General features: G+C 56.7%; 1 pseudogene; it reads right to left on the reverse strand.

Moving 5' to 3' along the window:
• LOC112817028 (acyl carrier protein, mitochondrial pseudogene) overlaps positions 1 to 6,048 on the reverse strand; it is an 11,911-nt pseudogene extending 5,863 nt beyond the window's left edge.
• Between the last annotated feature and the right edge of the window lie 2,523 nt (positions 6,049 to 8,571).

Raw genomic sequence — 8,571 nt, forward strand, 5'->3', positions numbered from 1 at the left:
CATCGCAGGTGCGCGTGGACGGGGCTGCGCCCGCATCGCAGGTGCGCGTGGATGGGGGCTGCGCCCGAATCGCAGGTGCACGTGGACGGGGTTGTGCCCGCATCGCAGGTGCACGTGGACAGGGGCTGTGCCCACATCGCAGGTGCACGTGGACAGGGGTTGTGGACTCATCACAGGTGCATGCGGACGGGGGTTCTGCACGCATTGCAGGTGCACCGTGGACAGGGCCATCACAGGTGCACGTGGACGGGGTTGTGCACACATCACAGGTACACGTGGATGGGGGCTGTGCACACATCACAGGTACACGTGGACGGGGGTTGTGCACACATCGCAGGTGCATGTGAACACTCACAGGTGTGTTGGTTGCACTCACTGGGCAAGTTCCCTTTAAGCCTCAATGTCTCTAACCCCGACACACCCCTACCTGCAGGGTCTTCCTGGAGGAGGAGCAGGAGGACGAGGGGCATGAACCATCTATACCCCACTGAAAAGGCACAGCCTCCAGTAGCAGTACCCCCCCCCGTTTGACAGACTTCTCCAGGAGGGGTAAGTAGGGTGGTGGGCTGGAGTCGGCTGCTCCCGGCTTGTGTGAGCAGATTGGGTGCATATCTTCCCAATTCTGTGTGTTTGGTGATGTTGATAGTTTGGCATAGTGGGAGTATTCATACCACAGCAATTGGCAAATGCTCCAAGATCCCCCTCCCCACTTAGTGGGGTGCTAAACATCTCCCCCTGCACACCAGTGGAACCAGAACAGAATCACTTTATTTCCCAGATTTATTTGGAAGTGCTCAGCCTGACTCTACTGTGCATGTCGTGGACAGGAGAAATGCATGGGCATAGGGCGGGGAACCGTTCCTGCTGTACCGGTGGGTGGGCTGGGTTAAGTGGAACGGGGCCCCACCCTTTGACCTTTTTTTTTTAAGATTTTATTTATTTATTTGACAGAGAGAGCCACAGCGAGAGAGGGAACACAAGCAGGGGGAGTGGGAGAGAGAGAAGCAGGCTTCCCGCGGAGCAGGGAGCCCGAAGTGGGACTTGATCCCAGGGCCCTGGGATCATGACCTGACCCGAAAGCAGACGCTTAAAGACTGAGCCACCCAGGCGCCCCGCCATTTTGACCTTGATGCACCTCGGCACCCAGCTGTGACTCTTCCCTTTGCCTGCAAACCTGTTTCCTTCTCTGTCACAGTCTGACCCTCCAGGTCCAGCTGGATTTCTGCCCACTTTGGGAGGGGTCCTGGCTGCCCCTGCAGGTTGTGGGGAGGGGGTCTGGAGCCCAGCGAGAGCCCCAACTCTGCCCCTCACCAGCTGTGTGACTTTGAGTGGGTTACCCGAGCACAGCCTTGCTCCCTCTCTCCGAGAAAGAGGAGTACTCTGCTATTTATGCCAGTGCGGTGCGCACTCAGCAAGCTTGGGCTGGCACAAAACTAACAGTTGATAAAAGGCAGTTTCATTCCCCTCCTCCTGTGCAGCACGGGGCAGACTGCTGGCACCTCTGACCAGCCTGAGTCACCGTAATTGTAAGTGCACCAATTTGGCCAGACTGACAGATTGGACTTAAAGAGTCAAGATTCATGCTGTTTACAAAAGAAGCACCTAAAACAAGGAGATGGAAGGTTGAGAGTAAATAGAAAATACTGGCTGAAAGAGAGCTGGTGTGTCTCTATAAATAGCAAACAAAATGTTATTTAAGACAGAAAATATCTATGAGTGAAAACAAGAGGGCCCACCTCATGATTATAGGAATGACCTACGAAGATGGAACAATTCTCAAGTTGTGTTACCTGATGACATATCCTTAAAACGTAAGGCAGATATCCAGAGTGTGGAAGGACCCCTCATGCGACAATGGGAGCAAATGTTTACAAGTCATGCGCCTGATCAGGGATTTCTATCTACAATGTATAAAGGACTTGTAAAACAACAAAAAGACAGCCCCATTTAAAAATGGGTGAAGGGGGGCGCCTGGTGGCTCAGTCATCAAGCGTCTGCCTTCGGCTCCGGTCATGATCTCAGGGTCCTGGGATTGAGTCCCATGTCAGGCTCCCTTTTCAGCGGGGAGCCTGCTTCTCCCTCTGCCCCCACCCCCGCTTGTGTTCCCTCTCTCTCAAATAAATAAATAAAATCTTTTAAAATTTTTGAATGGTGAAATAGTGCGGTTGGTGAGTTATATTTCAATAAAGCTGAATTCTGTATAAGGGTATGTATGTGAACGCATCTTCGTTTCATTCTGCCTCTGTGTTCCTCTTCTGTCGGGAGGAAGCTCTCCCCGGCTTGCCCTCGGGGGTTTGGCAAGATCCTGGAGGCTGTGTTCGCACGACTTTCATTAAGCCTGGGTCCAGATGTGTCCCTGAAAGGGCTCCCCCTTCTCTTCGGGGGCTGGGTGGGGTCAGGACAAGGGTCCTGGCGAGAGGCGTAACCTGCTGGATGGAACATTTTGGCCGCTTCAGTGTGTGCAGTAAAGTTCATTCTCACTGAAGGTTCGGGGTCTAGGGATGTGTCACCTTGAAGCCCCAGGCTTCCCCAACCCCATTCCCCGGCTCTGGCTCCGTCTCCCAGAACGCACACTGATCTCCCCTGGACTCGCGCACAGCAGTTTGCGGCGTATGTTTTGTGCGTGATGGTCTTGGGCAGGTCAGTGCCTCTCCCTGGGGCGCTTCTGTCCCTCTTCTGGGACCCCCGCGTGGCCTGTTGGCAAGTCTGGCTGATGGCCTCTTTGGGTGTAGCCCTGAGTTCATAATGGTTTTAACATTTGCCTTTTTAGAAGAATACATTTCCCCTCCTCCCCCCGGACGTCCCTGCGTCTCACCGGAGGAATTCTTCTGGCTCTGATTGCTCGCACCTCTGACAGGGCCTAATGACAAAGCTGTGCCTTTTGCCAGAGGCACCTTCCCATGGAACGTGTGGGCGCCAAGAACGCACCCAGGGTTGGGACGCCTGGGTGGCTCGGTCGGTGAAGTGTCTGCCTTCGGCTCCGGTCATGATCCCAGGGTCCTGGGATCGCGTCCCACATCGGGCTCCCTGCTCCTCCTTGCTCCTTTCAAGGAGCCCGCTTCTCCCTCTGCCTGCCTCCGTCTCTCTCTCTCTCTCTGATAAATACATAAAAATCTTAAAAAAATAAAATAAAATAAAAAATAAGAATGCACCCAGGGAAGGACATGGCCCTGCCCCATGGGACAGAGGGAAGAAAGGGGGACCCCCTTCTCCTTTGCTATCCTCCTTCCTCCCGCCCCGATGATGCTGCCACAGAGGAGGGGTCTGCGCCAGAAGAACCGGTACAGTAAGTCCACACCGAACGGGCAGATGGGAAGACTGACGCCCAGAGACAACCCAGAGTCTAGCCCCGGGTCCTTTGCCCGGCTGGTCGTGTCACTGGAGGTCCCCCGCTTAAGGGTCGCCCCAGAAGGCATGTGCTGACCCAACGTCCTTGGAGACCCTCTCAGTGGTGAGCTGACCACATAGACTCTTGGGCCCGCCCCGGAACTGGCACTTAGCTAAGGCTGGTCTTGTCTTGGTGTTTAGCGACACCTGGTGGCCCCTGGCCACCCCGGCGCCGATTTGCCTTAAAACTTTGCCTTTGCAGATTGACCCTAAGAAGCAAAGACCTTATCAGGGCACACGACTTTACTTCATAGAGAGGGTTCAGAGACTAGCACTGACCCGCCTGAAGCCACACAGCAATTCCTTCCTTTCTTTATTGGAATGAACACAGCCTGAGTGCCATGCACCATGGCGCTGGGGGTACAGCGGCTATCAAGACAGACAGTGGAGGAAAAAAATGAACAAATAAACAAGAAAACCTTCAGACTGTGATATGGAGGTGGGACAGAGAGTGACTGGGTGACTTCCTAAATGGAGTGGTCAGGGAGGGCTTCCTGGAGGAGGTGACATTTAAGCTGCTATCAACCTGTGGTGCAGAGATCTCACAGAGCAGCATTCCGGGGGGAGGGGATGGTCGAAGTCCCTGAAATGGGTACTTTGAGGAACGGAGAAAGCTGCGTAGCTGTAACAGAGTGAGCGAGGGGACGGCTGGTGTGAGGCCAACAGGGTCGGGGACAAGATGAAGGGTCTGGAGGCAGGGAAAGGGACCTGGTTTTGCTCCAGCCACGCGGAGGGCCCGGGGTAAAGGCGTTCTAAGCAGGGGAGTGATTTTACAAAGATCCCCGGCAGGGAGGGCTGTGGTGGACCAGTCAGCTCCCCCCTGCAGCCGTGCAGGGGGGATAGGAGGGGACCGTCTAGGCCTGCCGTGATGCAGGGGGGAGACAGGGTGGGCTCAGAAGGGCTCTAGAGGCGCAGTGGCCAGGTTTGCTGGAGGACTGGGTGTGCGGGCGAAGGAAGGAAGGCTCACCGCGTGTTTGCCCTGTGCCCCGCGTGGATGACCGTGCCGTGACAGGCCCGAGAAGGCCGAGGGAGGGGGGCTTCGGGGGGAGAACTGTTTGGGCCCCGTGCATTTGCGACGCCTGGCGGACATCAGGGTGGGGGCATCAGGGAACAGCTGGAGATGTGCTGAGGCCTAGGGAGTGCGGAGGGTGGAAAGAGGCAGGGGTTGGAGCCTCGGGCAGACGGGGGTGACCAGGAGGCCCACTGGGGGTGTGGGCAAGAAGTGCTTCTGAATTCTGGGCCCATAGGAGCTGTGAGATCATATTATTGGCATTTTAATCACTTTATTGAAATGTCATTCACATGCCATTCAATTCACTCATTTAAAATGTACAACTCAAGTGCGGTTTCTTTTTCTCTTTTTGATATGTGCAGCCATGACCATGGTCAATTCTAGAACATTTTCATTACCTCCAAAACAAGCCCTGTGCCCTCTGGCTGCCCCCTCCTCTCCATCCTCCGCCCACAGGGAGCCGCCCTTGTGTGCAGAGCCGAGGGCAGCCATGCACAAGCCAGACTCCCTCTGCACAGTCCCAAAAGAAGTGTGTGGGGTCACGCTTTCAAAAAGTGAGAGTCCTAGCTATTTTTCTGGTAAAGGCTAGAGTAACAGAAACACCTTTGCTAAAATAGAGAGCCTACTTTTACTCCCAGGCTGGTGTGGCTGGTGGCCTGAGAAGCAAGCTTCCTTCACTCATTCAGAACGTCTGTCTGTCTTGCTGCTCTGGTCAAGGCCCCCAGGTGAGGCAGAAAGGGCTCACACATCGCCTCTCCCTTAAAGGGCTCACACATCGCCTCTCCCTTAAAGGGCTCACTGACCTGTGCAGGAGACAGAAAATCCCGGTAATGAGCAGTAAGTATCATGATAAAAACAAGCACCCAGCCAAGCCTGCAGGCTTCCTGGAGGAGGTGACCTCTGAGTGCAGTTTGGAACCACAACCAGCAGGAGGAACATCTAGAACTGCTACCCGGTCCTGAGATCCCAGATGAAGACGAGCCTCTGCAGGCACCAAGTCCTGGCTTTGCGGGTGCAGCTTCGCTCCCGGGGGACCCTGCAGTCCCGACGTGGGTGCAATTTCGCCCCGGGGACCCTTCCGACACCGGCAGCCACAGGTGTGGGCAGAGTCGTGTCCAGCTTGTTTTGTCCCCCTGCATTATTTTTGTGTGTGATTATAAGCCCATGCATGTCACTGCTTTTTCCTTTCTTCTGTGCTATTACAGAAATTTGGTGCATGCAAAGAAGACAAGCAGGTGGATTTGCCAGGAGGGTAGAGCACAGTTTAGAGCCAGATGGGGCACTTGTGCCCAGAACCAACTTGTCAGCCGCGTGCGGGACGCACCTCGGAGGGAGCCCTCCCGCCCCATGATGCTTCGTGCCCGGCTTGCTCATCTGAATCGTACGCATGCCCATCACAGCCAGTGCCCGGGCGGCTGCAGGCCCAGCACGTGGGAAGTGCTCTGTCATCAGTGTCTGCCATTATAATTACTGGCCAGTAAAGAAAGAAAAGAGGAGATAGGAAAACCATCACCTGTAATTCTCTGAGCGGGGACCGGCACGGTGCACCCTTCGGCTGTATCCTTCCGCCCTGTCCCTGTGTGTATACGCTATCCACGTGGCCGGTCCACCACGCGGCGTGCGATGACCTGTGTCCCGTAGTCGCCCATGCTCGCCCGTGTCCTATCAGCCAGCCCGCCCCGAGTGACCCACGAGCTCCGAGGGCTCCCCGCGCCGGCGGGCTTCGTGCCTGCGGTTCCCGCTTGCGGCCACAGGGTGTCGCTGTGGAAGCCCGGCCCCCCGCCGGTGCCCCCGGAAGGATGCTCCCCGGCCTTTTTGAAATCTGAAATCGTGCTACGCTCCGCGAGGGGCGCCCCAGGCTGGAGGCCCCAGCTTGCAGCTCTCAGCGTTCCGCAGCTCTTTCCCGCACACCTCCCGCTATAGCTTCAGGAGCTCCGGGTTAGGGCAGTTTCTGGCACCTGCCCCCTCCTAGACCCAGAGGTGGTGGGGATCCCCGGTAGGAGCTGGGCGAGCCCCCCAGGCACACATCCCGTTCCCGGGGCGCTCCGCGGTCCGCCAGTCGTGGAAGACGCTTGCTCACCCAGCGGCCACCTCCCTTCCCGGCCTCTCTCTCTCTCTCTCTCTTTTTTTTTTTAAAGATTTTATTTATTTATTTGAGGGAGAGAATGAGAGAGAGAGAGCACACGAGAGGAGGGAGGGTCCGAGGGAGAAGCAGACTCCCGGCTGAGCAGGGAGCCCGATGCGGGACTCGATCCCGGGACTCCAGGGTCATGACCTGAGTCGAAGGCAGCTGCTTAACCAGCTGAGCCACCCAGGCGCCCCCGGCCTCCCTCTCTAACGCGGCGCCTCCTGCGGAGCCCACCCTGCCAGTGGGTCCGAGAGAATGCCCGCTGGGGCATTTGTGGGGGAGGCTTCCTCCCTGATCAACACACATGAAGGGGGGCCGGGAGGAACCTTCCTTCTTGTGCGTGGCCAGCCTGCAACCTGGGGTCCAGTGAGCTACCTGCCCGTGATGACGCCCCGTGCAGGCCCCTCCGCGGTGGACCCGGCTGGCCTGCGAGACGCATGGAGTGCAGCCGCGTACGGGCGCCCACGCGGGGTCCGCAAAGGCACCGACGTTTCTGCGTGGTCCCTGTTGGATTGCCCCCCGGGAGGACGGCACCGGGGGGACGCTCAGACACTGCCGTCGAGACCAACGGAGCCCAGAGCCAATTTGCCGGCCGTGTGCGGGACGCACCTCGGAGGCGAGCTCTCCAGCCCCGGTCAAGCCTGCAGACGCCTGACCCCTCACTGTGGCCACGCGGGAGCCTCGGAGCCAGGACGCCCAGTAAACCGCCCGAATTCCAGACCCACCGGAACCCTGAGAGATAATGACAAATAAAGGACTTGGCTGTTTAAAGCCCTAAGTTTTGGGGGTGATTTGTCACCAGCCACAGAGAGGGAACCAAACGCCAAGAGCGTAAAGGTCTCCGAGAGGAACGAGGGCAAAGCCCAGAGTCTCTGAGGCTGTCGTGATGCCGCCGGGCTGGCCAAGCCCGAGCCCTCCTGCTCCCTGACTGCCCCTGGGGGGTTCCGGTCCTCCAGTCGCAGTGGCCGGGTCGGCTGTGGCCGGGTCGGCTGTGGCCGGGTCTGCTGTGGCTTGCGGCGGGCGCATCCTTCCTGGTCTGTCCTCAGAGGAGACTCACTGGGAGTTTCTGAGGCGTGATTCCTGGGTGATTTTCTGTCACCTCTCGTTCTGAGAGGCTGGATGTTACTTTCATTTTTAAAGAGGGACACAAATTTAAACTCTCACAGGAACCCCTCCAGAAGGGCCTCTGTTCAAGATAATCTCGAATGAGCTGTATTAGTCCAGTTCACCGGGACAAACACCAAGCGGATTGTGGCCAGCCAACTGCTAAGGTTTTCTTGTATTGATTTTTATTATTCTTATCGTGATGAGGTCATTCTGCGCACAATTTTCGTACCCTCTGGCCGACACCTCACTGCTGTGTCCCGAGCCCACGTGAGGTCGACGCAGAACAACATTAGGTGAAGGGGTGTCTGGAGACACCATTATTTACGACCAGTGCCCTGGAACCTGGAGCCCAGAAAGTTGCTCCTTTCTTGACAGTGTGATCACCCCATTTGCTCTTTTTAATTGTGGTAAAATACACATCACACAAAATGTACCATCTTCACTGTCTGTACGTGTTTGGTTCTGGGGCACCGAGCACATTCCCCTTGTGCAACCAGCACCGCGGTCTGTCTCCAGGACCTTCCATCTTCCCAAACGGACACTCTGTCCCCATTCCACACTGACTCCCAGCCCCCCAGCCCCCTGGCACCTCCGTCCACTCTGTCTCTACACATCTGGCCGCTCCAGGTTCCTCATCTGAGTGGGACCACACAGAACTTGCCCTCTGGGACCAGCCTGTGTCACTCAGCATGTCCCACAGGTTCATCCACGCTGCAGCGGGTGTCAGAACGCCCTTCCTTTTCAGGGCTGAATGCTATTCCACGGTACGGATGGGCCACATTCTTCTTATCCATTCACTTGTTGATGGACATATGGGCTGTTTCTGCCTTTCAGCTGTTGTGAATAGTGCTGCTTTGGAACATGGGTGTGCGGGCATTTGCTCGAGGCCCTTCTTGCAGGACTTCTGGGTGTACGCCCGTGGACTTTTCAGGGAAAG

Source organism: Callorhinus ursinus, unplaced genomic scaffold (genome assembly GCF_003265705.2).
Source record: "Callorhinus ursinus isolate GAN/ISIS: 27379988/994484 unplaced genomic scaffold, GSC_fseal_2.0 scaffold43, whole genome shotgun sequence".
Lineage (NCBI taxonomy): Eukaryota > Metazoa > Chordata > Mammalia > Carnivora > Otariidae > Callorhinus > Callorhinus ursinus.